Source organism: Scylla paramamosain, chromosome 39 (assembly GCF_035594125.1).
Source record: "Scylla paramamosain isolate STU-SP2022 chromosome 39, ASM3559412v1, whole genome shotgun sequence".
NCBI classification, from domain to species: Eukaryota; Metazoa; Arthropoda; class Malacostraca; order Decapoda; family Portunidae; genus Scylla; species Scylla paramamosain.
In genome coordinates, this window is record NC_087189.1 from 12,514,882 (window position 1) to 12,534,881 (window position 20,000).

Here is a 20,000-nt window from a genome sequence, read left to right on the forward strand (position 1 = left end):
TTTTGTTGTCCTTGCCCAGTGTCTCTTGCATAAAAAGGAAGGAAATAGTAAGACAACACTTAGATTTACAGTGAAGCAAGTGACAAAGTTTCGCAGCGTATAGTGACTCCATACACAGTGTTTCTTACAGATCATTACCAGACAACTGCTTCCACATGCCACTTGCCTATTGAACTCTTTCAGGAGGTAGCTTTCAAGACACTTATCCTACAATTCTGGATGATCCTATTGACCTTAGTGGCACCTCAGTAGACATTTTTTTTTTTTTCCATCTCTTAGCTACCCTTTACCAGTGACCCTCTTACATAAAGGGAACCAATGTATCAGTCATTAGTCGTCTTATTATCGCGAAATTCACTAGACTTCATGACGTCACCACTTGGCCTACCGTGTTCATGTTTCTGTGGTACTGTTGATGGCAATTCTGTCCCTCCCGTGGTGACAAGATGCTGAAAGACTCCTGCTGTATATATATATCTCCATTCTCTATATTACAGTCCCGAATTTTAAATAAGTCTACCCAGTATTCACATTGCCGCGACGTCCACACTGGCGGGACGGGACTGCCAAGGGAAGAGCTGGAGGAAGGAAGTCACGATAACAGAAAGAGAGGAAGGAAGGAGGGAAGGGTGTTGCACTACTGAAGAGGAAAGGAGACAGGCAGAAAGAAGGAAAAATAAGAGTGGATATAATATAGTTTCTTTTTTACGCACAAGAGAGACATACCAAGCCAAACCAAATTTAGAAAAAGCCTGTAAATTGCTACCCATGAAAACAAATAAATAAACAATGCAAAGAAAGGAGTAATTTAGATATACATGTGCCTTGAAACTCCTCTCTCAATGAAACGAGGTCAGGTAATTCTTCAACATTTTTTTAACCCATTCACTGCTAGTTAATCTTTCCCATGATCATATACAACTTTTTAATGAATACCTTTTGCAGCACAGTCTCTCAAAACACGTAGCAATGCAGCCTGACACTGATTAAATTAACGTCATACACTTCTTTCTTTATATCCATGCAAATGATTTAATACAGCGGTGTGAATGTTGACAAAAGACGCCCGTACCAGTGAAAGGGGTGAGGATGCTGTCATGATGCTGGTGATGGCTTAACCCCTACAACACGAGTAACTCCTTGCAACATTGTGAATCAGTCAATTTCAACCCCAAATCGCAGGAAACTAGATACCTTTAGACAGATAACTTAGGTGACACGACACACATTACACTCATTTTAAGACGGCACCCTTGAAGCTTCGCAAAATCATATAATCTTGGCCTGAAGTAAGAACAAAAGACACCCACGGGACTCGGAGGGCTAAGAGGCTATAGAGGAAAGTACTGAGGTCTTCAAGAATGTTTTCGTCGTTAGAGGAAAAATACGACGCAGGCAGCGAGTTTCACAATGCATTATTAAACTGGACGAAAGCAGAGGTACTGGTTAATTCTTGCATTAGTTAGCTGGACAGAATGAAGGTTAGAATGAGTGGACAGACTTGTGCAGCGAGGACGCGAGAGGAGAGGGAGAGGCATGCAGTTATTTATTTATTTTTTTCTTTCTTTTTCTTATGTAAGAGGGGAAGTAGCCAAGAGCAATACAAAAGTCGAAAAACGCCCAATAGAATGCTAGTCCCTGAAATGAGGTGAAAAAAAAAAAATATCATCAAAAACTGGAGAGGATAAGTGTCTTCAAACCTCCCCAAAGTTATCAATTCAGCAGACCAGTCAACAAGAGATGCAACAGCGGCGAAGTGAGAGGGACTGAAAACCTTCAGTCAAAGGAGGGGCATGGATAAGGCGACGAGTTAACAATACAATGGTCCTTCTGTCATGTTATTGGCCGAGTTTACCCTGAAAAGGAACACGTTTTCTTAGTGTCCCCCGTGTTCTGTTTGCCTGCCTTTTAGACATTATCCTTATTCTTAGTTATAAGTTAGCATAAGGCTTATTTACTCATTTTATATCATGTAGTATTATTCTCTTCGTAATTTAAGTTCCCTATATGTATGTATATGTAAGGGAAGAGGTGTAGTTGAGGTGGAATGTACTGGAGCAGGGAGAGCCCGCGCTGGCATCATCAACGCATTCCGGAGAGGGGAAAGGTGGAGCGCCTTAGACCTTGAGGTAGATCGGGAGGCCGGGAGGGAGGCGTCTCTCAGGAGCAAATTTTGTTGTGGAATGGTGATGGAGTGAGCGTGTGGAGGTATTAGTGATGTGGAGGTATAACCTTGATATCCAGGATCAGGTTAGTGAGTCTGTTGTGGTACCAAGAGCTCTTGTCCGCTGAAATTCGGTTGGTGAATTGTGCTGGCGACGCTGGCTTGAGGGGAGCATAGGTCAAACAGGGCGCCATTTTGTGAGTGGAGGCTGTGGTGTTGTCCTTGGAGGCTGGTGTTGTGGTGTATTGGCGATTTTGGGGGTGGTGTTATGGTGTTGTAGGTGATCCTTGGTGGTGATGGTGATGGTGATGTCTTGTGAGGTGTGAGGAGGGAAACACGGGAATCATTGTCTGGGGACGCGGTGATGCCGTCTGGGTAAATTCCTGCGCTGAGAAAAATATTTCAGTGGCCGGTGGAGGCGTAAACGGGTTCTGGCGTTGTGTGTAGTGACGGAAACGTCACGTATTAAGCTGTACTACCTCTGTTTGCTTGTTAATTATCATTAGTATTAATATATAATGTTGTAACATAGAATAATCGTGTTTTCTACTCCCCAACATTGACCTGGTATTTGAGGCGATTCCAGGTGTGCTGTGTGAAGGCAAGCGTGCAGTGAGAGGGTGTAATGCTGGAGATTTCGGATAGGTCGGGTAGGCACTCCAAGCCTTTAAAAATCCAGACCTTTAAAACTTTCAGGGATCAGTGTAACGTCCACTTTCCTGGAAAGATAACCGGAATCGTAAGCGATCGTGACAGAATATGGGTGCCTGTCCGGGTTATTGAATATTTGTGAAGTGTAATAAGTGTTACCTGGTGATTGTCATTGAGAGGAATTTACCTGTAGGAAACATTTCTTTAAAGTGTACAGGTATTTTTTGTGTATATTATTTCGTGGTGACGGTGTGTGTGTGCGTGTGTGTGTGTGTGTGTGTGTGTGTGTGTGTGTGTGTGTGTGTGTGTGTGTGTGTGTGTGTGTGTGAAGGAGTGTTTTGTTGTGTTTTGTTGTGTGTGTTTTGTTGTGTGGTGTTGTGTGTGTGTGTGTGTGAAGGAGTGTTTTGTTGTGTGTGTGTGTGTGTGTGTGTGTGTGTGTGTGTTTTGCTGTGTGTTGTTGTGTGTGTGTGTGAAGGAGTGTTTTGTTGTGTTTTGTAGTGTGTGTTTTGTTGTGTGTGAAGGAGTGTTTTGTTGTGTGTGTGTGTGTGTGTGTGTTTTGTTGTGTGGTGTTGTGTGTGTGTGTGAAGGAGTGTTTTGTTGTGTTTTGTTGTGTGTGTTTTGTTGTGTGTGAGGAGTGTTTTGTTGTGTGTTGTTGTGTGTGTTTTGTTGTGTGTGTGTGTGTGTGTGTGTGTGTGTGTGTGAAGGAGTGTTTTGTTGTGTTTTGTAGTGTGTGTTTTGTTGTGTGTGAGGAGTGTTTTGTTGTGTGTGAGGAGTGTTTTGTTGTGTGTGAGGAGTGTTTTGTTGTGTGTGTGTGTGTGTTTTGTTGGGGTATTTTTAATTATCTTGTGGTTTAATATTTGGAGGAATATTTTATGAAGTGTCGTGATTGTGATCATGGCGGCTAAACGTGTTGAGGCGTTCCTTCTGTCAAGGAGTGTGCATGCCTTGTACCCGCTGACCAAGGAGGAATTGTGTTGTGTGGCTGAGAAGTTACAGGTAGAGTTGAAATCCAAGAAAATTGAGGAAATGCAGGTAAAGTTGAAAAATGTTCTCGTGGAGAGAAGCTGGTTTAAAGACGATGGGGATGAGAGTGAGGGTGATGATGGAGAGAGTGCACAGGGAGGTGGCGAGGCGAGTGGGGTAAATCTGGGTGCACTTGGCGGAACTGATGGCCTTTCTATTAGTGAAAAGTTTGGATCAATGAAACTTCAATTGCAAATTCAGATGCAGAATGAGCAGTTGCAGATGCAAAGAGATGAAATGCAAAAAGAAGTGGGAACAGAAAAAATAAGGGCAAAAAAAATAATAAATAAACTAAGGCAGGGCAGTGCAGGAAGCGGTGCTAAAGGAAGTAGTTTCATCTGTATGCCTGAATTTGTAGAAGGGAAGGAAGAAGATTTCTTCTTTCAGTTTGAAAAAACTGCAGAGTTAAGGGGATGGGATAAAGATGAGTGGGCATTGCGAGTCCAGTCTAAATTTGTAGGATGGGCCAGGCATGTATATGTGAATTTGAGTGATCAAGAGGCGATTGATTATGAAGTGGTAAAGGAAGCGGTGTTGGGACCAATCCGTCCGTGTCCGGAAGTGTACCGGGAAAGGTTCCGCAGGATCAGAAAACACCCAGATGCTACTTATCTCTGGATGGCGCAAGAGTGCCGTCTTAAACTGGAACGGTGGTTGAAGGCCGAGGAAGCCACTACAGCCGAGGAGATAAAAGGAGTTCTGCTGATGGAACAATTTATAAAGCAAGTACCCCCCCGTTTAGAATATGAGCTCGCATCACGTAACGTGAAAAACGTGATAGAAGCTGGACGCATGGCTGACCAGTATTGGGAAGCCCATAGACTGCTGAGTAGGGAGAGAAAGTTCTTCAACAAAAGTGTCGGTCATCAGAGCTACAGGAGTGACCACCAGATGAGCTCGAGATCATTCCACAGGCCAGACCCGCCCCGCCCCAACAACTGTAATTTTTCCCACAATTACAACATGTCCCCGCCACACAACTACAACCCGAGGCCTGTGCCACACAGGGTTGGGCAGGGAAGCACTACCTACTACAAGAAGGGTAGTGGTGATGAAGGTGTAGTTAAGTGCTTTGGATGTGGGGGAAGTGGGCATAAGAAGTACCAGTGTCCGAAGGGAAGGCCAAAGCCGGTGGGAGCAGTGGCCGCCCAAAGGGACCTTGTGAAGTATGTGAAGAATATGACTGCTCAGATACAAGAGGAGTCACAGAGGGATGAGGGCTTTGAGCACTTCACCAGTGAAGGCACGGTGAAATTGGAGGGAAGTCCTCAGAAGGTGATCAGAATCCTTCGAGATACAGGGGCTAATCAGAGTCTGATCTTAAGTAGTGTACTCCCATGGAATGAGGAGACCAGCACTGGCAGAGAGGTCTCGTGCAAGAGCGCAGGAGGCAAGTTTAGTATTCCCTTGCACAAAGTTTGGCTGGACTGTGGATACGTCACTGGAGAGGTGACGGTGGGAGTGAAGGAGACACTGCCTGTACATGGAGTGGATATGTTGGTCGGGAATGACCTGGCTGGAGGTCGAGTCATTCCTAAACTTAAGATTAAACAGTCCTCTGGCAGGAATGACAGAGGCCACCACTCTGGCAGCAGTCCCTCACTCAGCAAATGGGGAGGTGGAAGTGCCTGAATTGTTCCCAGTCTGCGCAGTGACCCGAGCGATGGCCCGGAGGGGACTCGTGGACACCGAGGGAGCAACACAGGAGGATGCAAGCCTGGGCGCCCTGTTCGAGGAACCCGATGAAAAAGGAAATAACCCGGAGCGTGCGAGTGATGGAAGGGTTGTAGGCCAGGTGGAGCCCAACCCTGACTGTATGGCAGAGAAGAGTGAGTTGACTAAGGCACAGGAAAGTGATGGAAGCTTGAAGCCTGCTTGGGAGGAAGAAAAACAACCAGTTGGCTCACATATGTAAATATGTTGAAGGCCTTCCATGAAAGGGAAGGAGAAAAGGAAAATCAAGCAGAAAAAGGGGTAAAATGCATGAATGTTGTGAATGTAACCACTGAGGGGGAAGAGGAGTGGCCTGAAATGAAACTGAGCAGGTGTGAGGGAATGGTGCTGGACAACTCAGCCGTGTTAGAGAATTTGAATGATTAACTGGGACACATGGAGCTAGAAAAGAAGGAAAAAATTAGGGAGATTATGGAAAAATTTAGCTTTTTGTTCCCTGATGCACCTAGAAAAACAAATGTGGTGGTACACGATGTACATGTTGGGGAGGCTGAACCCATCAAATCAGAGTTAACCCACGGAAAAGGAAAATCATGAGAAAGGAAGTGGAGTAGATGTTGGAACATGACTTACTTGAGCCCAGTGAAAGTCCATGGAGCTCACCGTGTGTACTGGTGCCCAAACCTGCTCAAGAGAGTTTCCGTTTTTGTACGGATTGTAGGAAGGTTAACATGGTGACAAAACCTGATGCTTACCCTGTCCCTAGAGTTGATGATTGTATAGATGTGGGAAATGCCAACTTCATAACAAAAATTGACTTGTTCAAAGGGTACTGGCAAGTAGGACTTACTAAGAGGGCAGAAGCCATATCAGCTTTCGTCACCATGGATGGATTGTATCAGTACAAAGTTCTTCCGTTTGGGATGAAGAACAGTGGCAGTTCATTTCAGAGATTGATGAACAGAGTACTGTAAGGTTTGAAGGGATTCTGTGTATATAGATGACATTCTGTTATATATTGAGGGTTGGGAGGGACATGTGCAGTTAGTGGAGGAAGTATTCAGGAGGCTGGATGATGCCAATCTCACTGTAAACTTGATGAAAAGTCATTTTGTGCAAGCTGATGTGGAATACCTAAGTTTCAAGGTAGGCAAAGGTGAAGTGAGAACTGTGAAAGCCAAGGTTAAAGACATTGTAGACTTCCCTCCACCCACCAACAGGAAGGAGATACTGAGATTCTTAGGGGCCAGTGGATATTACAGGCGTTTTTGTAAAAATTTCTCAGATGTTGCCTTGCCCCTGACCAAGTTGCTGAGTAAAAAGTCAAAGTCTTGTTGGGATAAGCATTGTGAGGAAGCTTTTGTGGAGATTAAGAAAATATTAATCAGTGCCCCGGTGCTGCACATGCCTGGTTATGAGAAACCTTTTGTGTTGTATGTGGATGCCAGTCAGAATGGTGTGAGTGGTGTGTTGATGCAGAATCACGAGGGAGTTGAACACCACACAGGCCATTATTCTAAGAAGTTGCTGCCATATCAGAGGGCTCTCACCACTACTGAGAAAGAGGCTTTGGGACGTGTGCTGAGTTTGAGTCATTGTGAAGTATACGTCAAAGGGACGGGGCAGCCTGTGCAGGTCTTCACTGATCATAGCTCCCTGATTTTTCTGCATAAGATAAAAAACACCAATCAGAGGCTGATGAGATGGTGTCTAGTCTTACAGGATTGTGACCTAGAGATGCACCATGTGAAAGGCAGTGAGAATGTAATTGTTGATGCCTTGTCTCGCGCCCCGTCTAGTCGTGAGGCATCCTAATCAGGTGCCTCACGCCTCTTTTGGGAAGGGGATGTCATGTTATTGGCCGAGTTTACCCTGAAAAGGAACACGTTTTCTTAGAGTCCCCCGTGTTCTGTTTGCCTGCCTTTTAGACATTATCCTTATTCTTAGTTATAAGTTAGCATAAGGCTTATTTACTAATTTTATATCATGTAGTATTATTCTCTTCGTAATTTAAGTTCCCTATATGTATGTATATGTAAGGGAAGAGGTGTAGTTGAGGTGGAATGTACTGGAGCAGGGAGAGCCCGCGCTGGCATCATCAACGCATTCCGGAGAGGGGAAAGGTGGAGCGCCTTAGACCTTGAGGTAGATCGGGAGGCCGGGAGGGAGGCGTCTCTCAGGAGCAAATTTTGGTGTGGAATGGTGATGGAGTGAGCGTGTGGAGGTATTAGTGATGTGGAGGTATAACCTTGATATCCAGGATCAGGTTAGTGAGTCTGTTGTGGTACCAAGAGCTCTTGTCCGCTGAAATTCGGTTGGTGAATTGTGCTGGCGACGCTGGCTTGAGGGGAGCATAGGTCAAACAGGGCGCCATTTTGTGAGTGGAGGCTGTGGTGTTGTCCTTGGAGGCTGGTGTTGTGGTGTATTGGCGATTTTGGGAGTGGTGTTATGGTGTTGTAGGTGATCTTTGGTGGTGATGGTGATGGTGATGTCTTGTGAGGTGTGAGGAGGGAAACACGGGAATCATTGTCTGGGGACGCGGTGATGCCGTCTGGGTAAATTCCTGCGCTGAGAAAAATATTTCAGTGGCCGGTGGAGGCGTAAACGGGTTCTGGCGTTGTGTGTAGTGACGGAAACGTCACGTATTAACCTGTACTACCTCTGTTTGCTTGTTAATTATCATTAGTATTAATATATAATGTTGTAACATAGAATAATCGTGTTTTCCACTCCCCCAACATTGACCTGGTATTTGAGGCGATCCCAGGTGTGCTGTGTGAAGGCAAGCGTGCAGTGAGAGGGTGTAATGCTGGAGATTTCGGATAGGTCGGGTAGGCACTCCAAGCCTTTAAAAATCCAGACCTTTAAAACTTTCAGGGATCAGTGTAACGTCCACTTTCCTGGAAAGATAACCGGAATCGTAAGCGATCGTGACACTTCACATCCCAACACTTCTCAGCCCGTTCATTCAACTCCGTGAGGTTTTAATAGCGGCGCCTTAACCCCAGATAAGAAGAGAGTGAGAGTACGTGTGGTGATTGATCGCTGTAAACTTTATGTGATTCAGTGAAAAAAGCTGCAGAGAAAGAAAAGGAGAGAAAGAGAGAGAGAGAGAGAGAGAGAGAGAGAGAGAGAGAGAGAGAGAGAGAGAGAGAGAGAGAGAGAGTCCTGCATTCACAAACGCTTTGCTCTTTCACCAAGACTATTTTCCAAGACCACAGAGATGATTAGCAGTGTTCTCAAGAGTGTTTCTCCTGTTCATAATACGAGTATACAAATCTTGTTAATCTGCCACTTGAACCGTAAAAAACACCCTTAAAGACCCTCATAACTTCAATTAGAGCCTTTGAAAGTAGTGGAGGTGCGGCGGGGAAGTGTCCCAGAGAGAGAGAGAGAGAGAGAGAGAGAGAGAGAGAGAGAGAGAGCGGTACTGTTTGACATTCTTCTCGAGGTGCCGAGGTGCCGCTCAGTGAGGTATCAACGTGCCTTCTCCCACAACACCACGGTGCTGTAGAACGCCTTCACCTCAACAGTGGACTTCACCAGGATGTGCTCCCAGCAGGTGAAATGCGCCGCCCACGCATAGCTTCGGACACACCCACCTGACAGTGACAGTAACGCGGGGTGATGGAAATGCCTGACAGTGAAAGTGCTATGAAGTGCCGAGGGTGTGTGAAATAATATGCCTGAGAGTGCCAGTGCCGTGAAGTGGCTGTGCATTAGTGTGCCTGAGAGTGCCAGTGCCGTGAAGTGGCTGTGCATTAGTGTGCCTGAGAGTGACAGTGCCGTGAAGTGGCTGTGCATTAGTGTGCCTGAGAGTGACAGTGCCGTGAAGTGGCTGTGCATTAGTGTGCCTGACAGTGACAGTGCCGTGAAGTGGCTGTGCATTAGTGTGCCTGAGAGTGCCAGTGCCGTGAAGTGGCTGTGCATTAGTGTGCCTGACAGTGCCAGTGCCGTGAAGTGGCTGTGTATTGGTGTGCCTGAGAGTGACAGTGCCGTGAAGTGGCTGTGCATTAGTGTGCCTGAGAGTGACAGTGCCGTGAAGTGGCTGTGCATTAGTGTGCTTGAGAGTGACAGTGCCGTGAAGTGGCTGTGCATTAGTGTGCCTGAGAGTGCCAGTGCCGTGAAGTGGCTGTGCATTAGTGTGCCTGAGAGTGCCAGTGCCGTGAAGTGGCTGTGCATTAGTGTGCCTGAGAGTGACAGTGCCGTGAAGTGGCTGTGCATTAGTGTGCCTGAGAGTGACAGTGCCGTGAAGTGGCTGTGCATTAGTGTGCCTGAGAGTGACAGTGCCGTGAAGTGGCTGTGCATTAGTGTGCCTGAGAGTGCCAGTGCCGTGAAGTGGCTGTGCATTAGTGTGCCTGAGAGTGCCAGTGCCGTGAAGTGGCTGTGCATTAGTGTGCCTGAGAGTGCCAGTGCCGTGAAGTGGCTGTGCATTAGTGTGCCTGACAGTGACAGTGCCGTGAAGTGGCTGTGCATTAGTGTGCCTGACAGTGACAGTGTAAGAGATTTGAGATTTGCGAGTGCCTGATAATGACAGAGGTGAACAGTGACAAGGGAGGTGCGAGTGACTGATAGTGACGGAGCCGTGACTCCCTCGTTCACCAAGCCTTCCCGCGTGGCAGCTTTTAAATGAATGATACTGAACAGTGATGGTTCTTAGCTTATGACCACAGCTCCCTTTTAAATAGTTATAGAATATTCTTTTTCTATATACAGTATGTTTAAATAAGAGAGAGAGAGAGAGAGAGAGAGAGAGAGAGAGAGAGAGAGAGAGAGAGAGAGAGAGAGAGAGAGAGAGAGAGAGAGAGACAGAGAGATTCGTACATAAGCCATTACTGAATTGAACCCACGACAATATTTTCAACCACGGAGTCTTTCTGTTTTACGTTTCACTACTCTTCGGAATCTTAATTATTTTGCTTCGCGGCGCCTTATGACCTCTTTGTCGCGGTGCCGAGGCTTAACCCCTGCCATCATCACTGGCACTTCAATCTTTAACGTCTCTCTGTCTTGTCCTTCCTACTTCTAATAGGTCTGAGTCACCAGTACTTATTGGGGTTTTCAAGGGTGTTTTCATAATTCTGGTAATACTTAAACAGGCCGTAGTAGAAGTTATTTGGGTTTTTCAAGGGTGTTTTCATGATTCTGGTAATACTTAAACAGGCCGTAGTAGAAGTTATTGGGGTTTTCAAGGGTGTTTTCATGATTATAACAATACTTAAAACAGGGTGTAGTAGAAGTTATTGGGGTTTTTCAAGGGTGTTTTCATGATTCTAGTAATACTTAAAGGGGCTGCAGTAGAAGTTATTGGGGTTTTCAAGGGTGTTTTCATGATTATAACAATACTTAAAACAGGGTGTAGTAGAAGTTATTGGGGGTTTTCAAGGGTGTTTTCATGATTCTGGTAATACTTAAACAGGCTGTAGTAGAAGTTATTGGGGGTTTTCAAGGGTGTTTTCATAATTCTGGTAATGCTTAAACAAACTGTAGTAGAAGTTATTGGGGTTTTCAAGGGTGTTTTCATGTTTCTAACGATACTTGAACGGGCCGTAGAAAAATTATTAGGGTTTTCAAGGGTGTTTTTTATATGACTCTAACAACACTTAAAACGGGGTGTAGTAGATGTTATTGGGGTTTTCAGGGATGTTGTCATAAGTAATGGAAGTTTAACTGGCTGTAGTGGATGTTGTTAGAAGCTTGTAAGGGAGTTTTCATGATTCTGGTAATACTTAAAGGGCTGTAATGGGAATTGTAGGTGTTTTCAAGGTACTTTCTTTTCATAATACTAATAATGCTTTAACGGGCTCTAGTAGAAGTTATTGGTGTTTTTAATGGTGTTTTTGTGATTTTAGTACTAATGCATTGACCGGCTCTAGTAGAAGTTATTGGTGTTCAGTTTTTTTTTTTTTTTCATCTATTTATTATTATTTTTTTATTTTTTTATTTTATTTATTTATTTTTTATTTTTTTTTATTTTTTTTTTATTTTTTTTTTTTTTTTAGTACTAATGCAGTAACTGGGTGTTGTAGAAGTGATACTTTGGCTCTAGTAGAAGTTATTGGGGCTTTTAATGGTGCTTTTCTTAATTCTGGTAATACTTCAACGGCTTTAGTAAAAAATTATTGGAGTTTTCAAGGGGGTTTTATAAGTCTAGTGATAGTTTCAGAGACTGTAGTGAAGATACTGGACTCTCAAAAGTGCTAGTTATCAATAAAAAAATAATAATCATGCAATCAATCAATGAAAAGCCACGAGAACCTCACTAATTATTTCTTTGGTGTTTGAAAATGGTCCTCACGAGAAAGCAGCGCCTCAAAAAGTGTGCCTCGCATGCCTTACCTTGGTGTGGAGCCAGCCTGGGGTGAGTCTGCCGCCCGTGGGCTTATATTCTGGACCCCTTTGCACACTCACCACCACTATTTTCCAAGGCCACAGAGATGACTAGCCGGGTTCTCAAGTCTTTCTCCTGTTAATAATGTAGAAATCTTGCTAATATGTCACTAGAACCGTAAAAACACCCTTGAAAATCTGTATAATTTGAACTAGAGTCTTTGAAAGTAGTGGAGGTGAAGCGGAAGTGTTTCAGAATACGGTGGTAACCTAAAGCTTATGGAGCCCAGACACCGCACCCAAAAGAGGTTCATGTCTTTCCCTTCAAGAGTAATACACAAGTAAACAAGTGGAACAACTTACCGGAAATGTAGAGTGACAACGTAAACACATTTAAAAACAGGTATGACCGCCACTTGTTCACCCACAACTGAGAAGAGGCACCCCCTTATAAGCACTTGCTCCCTTGCCTCTTAACCCATCACTAGGTAAGCAATCACTAGGTGAGCAAAGTGGCAAGGCTTGTATTCAGGAACTTTTTGATCTCTCACCACGGCTATTTTCAAAGGACACGGGGGTGACTAGCCGGGTTCTCAAGAGTCTCCTGTTAGTAATGTAGAAATCTTGTTAATCTGTCACTATAACCGTAAAAACAGTCTTGAAAACCCGTGTAGCTTCAACTAGAGCCTTTTGAAAGTAGTGGAAGTGCGGCGCAGAGGTGTTTCAGAACACGGTGAGGTGTGACGCCCTCACCCACTCGCCGTCCTCCGCTGACTCATGAACACTTCATAGGCACAGACTCAGGATGCACTATATATATATATATATATATATATATATATATATATATATATATATATATATATATATATATATATATATATATATATATATATATATATATAAAGACTCCATTTTCCTTAGTATGATAAGGCAAGATTTAGATAAGACAGCATTTTTTGTTGGTTTATCACAGCTAACATTTGAAAGGTGATAAGTATACTACCTAAGTGTATTCTGTCTGTATCCATGGATGTTTGAATTCTGTACGGTCGTATACATAAAGACTTAACTTTCGGTTATTTTATTTATTCGTTTTATTTTATTTTATTTTTGTTTCATTTGATTTATGTACTTATTTATTTTCATTTGTTTATTTATTTTTTTATCTTATTGTTTTTATTCTCTTGTCTTTTGAAGTATATTACTAACTCTTCCTGGTGTGTTCTGTTTAAAAATGGACACGAAGGAAGAAAAGATCAATTTTGTGTTTTTCTGAGATATGGAACTAGTTAAAAGAAAATACAAAACTGTCAAGAAAGTTACGGATGATTATGAAAAAAAAAATGTATAGCAGTGAGAGTTAACAGCCCAAAGACCATGGCGAGAGAACACGTGAAATCACCTCTAAGACCATACTTGTATTCTGAAACACATCTACGCCGCACTTCCACTACTTTCAGAAGATTCTAGTTGAAGTTACACTGGTTTTTACGGTTCCAGTGACAAATTAATGAGAATTTTACATCATTAGCAGGTGAAACACTCGTGAAAATCCTGCTAACTATCTCTGTGGCCTTTGAAAATAGTTGTGGTGAGAGAGCGAAGCGTTTCTGAATAGGCTTCTCTCGTGACGGAGGCTGTGTTTACATAACTCAGCTGATGGTTCCCCTGGCTAGCCGTGGCGTCCCTCTGGTCCCCTCCCCACCTCCCAGCCGCACCTCTTTTACCACCAGCTGGGAACCCAACCGTAAAAATGTTAAGGACGTGAGTTCCGAAGCGTGACATTTCCGATTGTTTTACGAATGGACAGCAACCGAGGCCGCCCAGCATCCACACACACTCCCTGGCATGCTGGTGTTATCTTGCATGATCCGAGAGGGGAGGAGGGCGACACGAGGAGAGAAAGGCGTGGATAGAATCAAGAGTATGTTAAAGAGATCTTATCAGTGAGGACCATTAGTTAGTCATGCAACGGAAGAAATGACGGAAGTTACAGTAACAGAATGAGAAAGAGGGAGGAGGGAAAGGAAGGAAGGAAGGAAGTTGCACTAACGGAAAGGGAACGGGGGAAGAAGAAAAGGGGAGGAAGGAAAGGATGTCAAGCCAACGGAGAGGAAAGGAATAAGAAAGGAAGGTCGCTCGCTGGCATATAATTTTGCGAAGAGTGAGGGAAGAGGGAAAGGAAGGAAGAATGGAAAGAAAATGAAAGTGAGGGAAAAGAGAAACACAGGAAAAAAAAAAAAGGAGGAACATTTTTCATGCATTGATATATCTTATGATCACTCTAACGGAGAGGAAAGAAGAGAGGGAGAATGGAAAGAAAGAAAAGAAAGAAAGGGAGGACGGATGAAAGGAAAGAAGGAAGGAAGGAAGGAAGGGAAGTTGCCGCACACTTTTTGTATATCTTCACATGACCACTCTAACGGAAAATAAAGGAGACGGGAAGGAAGGAAGGGAGAAGAATGAAAAGAAGGAAGGAAGGAAGGAAGGAAGTGAAGGCGTCGCACTCTTTCATAATATATTTTCGCATGATCGCTCTAACGGAAAATGAAGGCAGCGGGAAGGAAGTTGGAAAAATAGGAAAAAAAGAAAATCAGGAAAGAAGGAAAGATACTAAAATAAAAAAAAAGAGTAAAGAATTTTCTATTAAAAGATTTTCATTGGATAGGCCTAACTGACTAACTGATCTACAATGGTGACTCGGCGCCGATCTACCCATCACCGCCAAAACTTTCCCAATGCACAGACGCGGATCAAAAACTTCTTTAAAAAGCCAAGGAGTGTACAAACAAATCCAGGAAGTCACCCATTGCGAGCCCCAGGTGTTGCTGTGTACCGCGAGCCCTCCCATCTCCCCCTCCCTCTTCTCCTTCTTCCCGTCCCACCAGCCCTCCCTCCCTCCCGCCAACTGTTTGAATATACCAACGTTCCTGAGGCGGGCGGGTCAGTTGCTGCCTCGCTGTGGCCGTGAGGGAGTGTGTGTGCCCGTGCTGTTGCTCTTACTCGTCACTCTCTAAACTCAACTTACAGCACGTTTTTAACTGCGTGTGATTAGTGAGCGAGGATTTTAGCAGGAACAGTAGGGATAATTGTATTACTGTACCGTCACGTGGTTGTCGTCTCTGCTTCACTATCCCTGCCACTTCTGTCTACCTGGGCGACTTGAATTTTGTGCACTTCCATCGGCGTCAGACTGGGTGAGTTTCTGCTGCCCATGCTTGATGTGTGTGGTATTCCCGTGTTGCTTGAGTGCTGCTGGCTGAGTGGTAGTGCTAGATAGTCGGGATGTGTGTTTTCTTCAGCGTTACCGAAGATCTTCCCGAAAGTTTAGGTGGGACAGAATTTAGCGGGAAAAGTAGTGGTGGTGGTGGTGGTGGCGGGCAGGCCTCTACCACCACCACCACCACCACTGCTGCTAGACATGATCCACCATCTTATAGCGCTGCATCAAAATTCTGTAGCTTGAGATGCCATCGAAATACCATGAATATTTGCGTAGGAAAAGGAAAAAAAAATAATAAGTCAGTCTGGAATGAATGATCTACGCCTCTTGAGCAGGTAAACACGGCAGAAGGGAGGTGTTCGCCTTTTTTTTTTTTTTCCCACGCATCCTAGGCAGTGGTTCCCGTGAGGCAGTTGATGCAGTCTTCACAAAGGCTTGGGTCGCGGGGAAGGGGGAAGGAAGCCATAAGAAGATGAAGGAGGAAAAAAAAAGTTGACATCCTGTTCTGAGAGGGAGGGAGAGAGTATCAGTTTGTCAGCACCTTAGTTTGATGGCGGGATAATGTCCTGTGTGTGTGTGTGTGTGTGTGTGTGTGTGTGTGTGTGTGTGTTTTCTGATTTATATTTTTACAGGATTGAATCAAGTTCGTAATATCCATCCCGTGTGTGTGTGTGTGTGTGTGTGTGTGTGTAGCATCACGGAATTTAATGTTTAACTAGTCTGTCCATCTGTCTGCCTGCTTAGTGGTAAGTTCCTGCAACAACAACAACAACAACAACAACAACAACAACAACAGTAGCACCACCACCAGCACAGCGGCCTTGACACACCTCCCATGGCTGGCCAGTCGTGAACAAAGTGGCTTGTCTGGTGGCATAAGCGTATAGTAATGTTGATATTTTATGCGACACCCACCCGCCAGGACCTGTCAGGGGATTATCAGAGCGAAGATGAGGAACATGAGAGGATTAAAGCCTGTTTTGAGGTACTACGGAGAGGAGGCCGAGTGTTAACAGTAAATATTAACCTCATCACACTATTTCCAATGTTGCAAGGGGGAAAGTCAGGATTCAGTGATTTCGACAGATTAGTGAGAGCAAGTATGGTACGGATGACGAAAGGCTGTTTAGGAAGCACAATATTTATATATCACGGTGGTGTGTATTTGGTGTGTGCTACGAAAGGTTAAGTGTGTAAGGCTGAGGAGGGAAGGAGGGAGAGCTGTCTGAAGGGTGAGGTGACAGAGACAGGAAGTGAGTTGCTGAACACCATGAAACTTCAACAAAAGTAAGGTATCATGACCAGCTGTTACGTGTGTGTGTGTGTGTGTGTGTGTGTTGATGGAAGGTCGGTGTGTGGGGGGTCATACCTCCCTCTCACTCACTCTCCCTCCTTTCCTCCCTCCCTCTCCCTTCCTGCCACCCACCCTCCCTTTCCAACGGCTAACAGTTTCCGTCCCATGAAACGTCTCCTTCCTTCCCTGTCCTCTCTCTCTCTCTCTCTCTCTCTCTCTCTCTCTCTCTCTCTCTCTCTCTCTCTCTCTCTCTCTCTCTCTCTCTCTCTCTCTCTCTCTTGCTCTATTTCCCTGTCACGCACGGATGATCTTAAGTTCTGCTGCATTCCCGTAAAGACGAGCGTGCACCTCCTTAAGCAGCGTCCACAGGCTCGCATCACTCACGGCGAGGCATGGAGGCGAGGGGCGGCGCAGTGGTGGCATCAGCGGCACGGGATCACTTCTGCTGCCTCCAGAATCTATGGGTTGAGAGGCCACCCTTGCCAAGACCGGTTTCAGGAGGTGATTAGCTTGACGGTGCTGTGTGTGTGTGTGTGTGTGTGTGTTTTCGTCTCGCGGCGGTCAGCACTTCAGTGAAATTAGCGCCAATTTTTACCCCTGCCATCCTAGGGACCTCGTAACAGTTTCGCCATCTCTCATAACACCTTGAGATAAGACCCAGGAGTAATTTAATACCTGGTTGTGTTTACTTTACCCCCCCTGTGGGACAGACGAGTGAGGGTCACGATGCGCAGTTGCCAAATGCCGTCAGAACTAAAAAAAATTTCAACTTAAGCGCTTCTGGCGGGGGTAAAAAGACGAGTTGGGAGGAGGGAGTGGTGGTGGTGGAGGTGGTGATGGTAGTGGTGTGTTTCTCCTGCCGCCTCGCCCCCGCTGGAGTGGAAGTTGGTGGAGGAAGGAAGTGGGAAGCCGGGTTTTGATGGTGTTTTATGAGTCTGTGGTGCTGACCGCTGGTGATGGGGAAAGGACGGGGGAGGGACCAGGCTGGATGGAAGGTGGAGGAGGAAGTTATGAGTTCAAGGGCACCTCTCTCTCTCTCTCTCTCTCTCTCTCTCTCTCTCTCTCTCTCTCTCTCTCTCTCTCTCTCTCTCTCAGTAAAAGTCACGTCCAGAATCGATTTTAAAATGGAGACGAATGAACCAGAGAGAGAGAGAGAGAGAGAGAGAGAGAGAGAGAGAGAGAGAGAGTACAAGTCTTTGCCTTTATTTGGTAACTTGCATTCATGGCGAGCTTGAACTTTTCCCGAGCCTCGCCATTTCACAATTTACTTTACTGGCGACTTAAAGTAAAATCACCGAGTTAATTAAAGGCTCTCAGATCAGGCTGGGTTACTGATACACTGATGTTTCTCCAGAGTGCAGGTGGGCAGAGAGAGAGAGAGAGAGAGAGAGAGAGAGAGAGAGAGAGAGAGAGTCTACAAGTTGCTAAGGGCAGTGTCACAAGAGTTCAATGTCCCTTGCTCGCCCCTCACACACACACACACACACACACACACACACACACACACACACACACACACACACACACACACACAAACACCGAACATTTCCATCACACTAATTAACATTTACACATCCTATTACCTTCCATTACTCACATTAACGTAAAATTTAATGATACAAAGGAAAGATACACAAATTAGTCCTACAACCCCACTTACTATTATTATCATTATTATTATTATTATTATTATTATAAGGTCGCTGAGTGTAAATACGCAACTAGTTTTTGTGAGTTGGCAGTAGAAGTGGTTCTAAGGAATGGCGAAGGAGTGAGCGAGCGAGTGGAGCGTATGTGGTAGAGAATGATGTTGCTATTGTGAAGACAGCAGCAGGTGTGTGGAGGAGGATGGGATGCGGGTGTAGAGGCGAGAGTGTGTGATGTGTATCCGGCAGGTGTGGAGACTGGAGTGAGTGAGCAGATGTGTGAAGTAAGGAAGCGTAGGACGGGTGTGTTACTTTGAATGCAGGATGGGGACGAGGCGAGACGAAAGAAGCGAGTGTGGAATACAAGGAGGCGACAGCAGATGTGTGGAGGAGAAAGGAAGGCGTCTGGGGCTTTAAATGCAGGATGAGGATGGCGGGAGGAAGAAAGCAGATGTGAGGAAATGAGAGACCGTTAAAAAGGGATGTGAGGAAATGAGGAAAAAAATAAAATAAAATAATATGAGTAGGATAAGGATAGAGAGGGGGAAGAAAGTATGTAGAAAGGAGAAACTGGTAAAGAGAGGAAAGATGAGAGGAAATAAATTAAAAAAAAAAACGTATATTAAGGGAAAGGATAAGAGAAGCAGGATAAAGCGGAGGAAGAGGATAAAAAAAAAGAAAAGAAAAAGCAGATGTAGAAATTAGACTTGGAAAGAGATGAGGGGAAATGAAAAGAAAAAAAAAACATTGAATTTAAAAAGCATGAAAGGGATAAAAGAAAGATGTAGAGATGGATGACTTAAAAAGAGGAAAGGCTCTCTAACGGGTAGTGATGACATTAGGAAAGCAAATAGTGCAGATGGAAATAAAAAAATAACTACCCTTACGAGGCTGTTTGTGATAAGCTACACTAATCTAAAGAAACAAGAGGGAACAGAAGAAAATACGTAAAGTTTATAAGACAGAGATGAACAGCTAACCAGATATTGAAGTAGAGACTGGGTTTGTGTATGGACGGAGGTGAGAGAGGAGGAAAATAAGGAAAAACAGAGATATATAAGAAGACACTGTAGAGGACTGAAAAGGATATAAGCTACATGAATAAGACCCATATTCCGAAACATTTCTGGCCACACCTACACTACACTCAAGGCTGTAGTTGAAGTTTCACGGATAAAGACTCTTATTCATTTTTTTATTCTTTTTTTCCGATTCTAGCGACAGATTAACAAGATTCCTACACCATTAACGGGAGAAACACTCTTGAGAACCTGGCTAATCATCTCTGTGGCATTGGAAAATACTCGTGGTGAGACCAAAGCGTTTCTGAAGACTGGTTAACGCAGGACTCATGGAAATTAGAAGCTTTATTGGAGAAGTAAAAAGTAAGAGAAAAGGAGAGCATAAGGGGACATGGGAGATGAAGGAACGCGTGGGGGAGATGAGAGGAGGTGAGTGTGTGTGGGTGAGGGAGGATCAAGGGGTGGATAGGCTGCAGTGCGGGGAGGGAGGGAGGCAGTGGAGAGTGGGTGGAGAGCAAAGTCCAGCTGTCGTGAAAGTGGAAGTGGTTTGACCCTGACCACCAGAGAGAGAGAGAGAGAGAGAGAGAGAGAGAGAGAGAGAGAGAGAGAGAGAGAGAGAGAGAGAGCAAGCGTTACCAGAAAAATGCAAAACTCTCCAATGAACTTAACCATTGACCATACCTTCCCTCCCTCCCTCCCTCCCTCCTTCCCTCCTTCCTTCCCTCCCTCCATTAATCAGACACAGCAGCGAAGTTCGTTATTTCCAGAGGCCTCACTGATGGAGATGACAAGAGATAAAGGGAGATGAGGAGATGAGGTGGAGGAGTAATGGGGGGGAGGGAGTACCAGTGGGTGGGAAAAGGGAAGGGTTCACGGTAAATACCAGGCCTATTAGAGAGAGAGAGAGAGAGAGAGAGAGAGAGAGAGAGAGAGAGAGAGAGAGAGAGGAAAAGCGTGTCATTTTGCAGTT

At 44.8% G+C, this 20,000-nt stretch overlaps 1 protein-coding gene across 1 annotated transcript in view; it reads left to right on the forward strand.

Moving 5' to 3' along the window:
* The first annotated feature begins 14,800 nt into the window (after positions 1–14,800).
* Positions 14,801–20,000, forward strand: part of LOC135092199 (uncharacterized) — a 47,739-nt gene continuing 42,539 nt past the window's right edge. The window contains exon 1 of the mRNA XM_063990515.1: positions 14,801–15,042. The gene's annotated coding sequence lies outside the window, so the exon portion shown is untranslated. The remainder of the gene's footprint in view (positions 15,043–20,000) is intronic.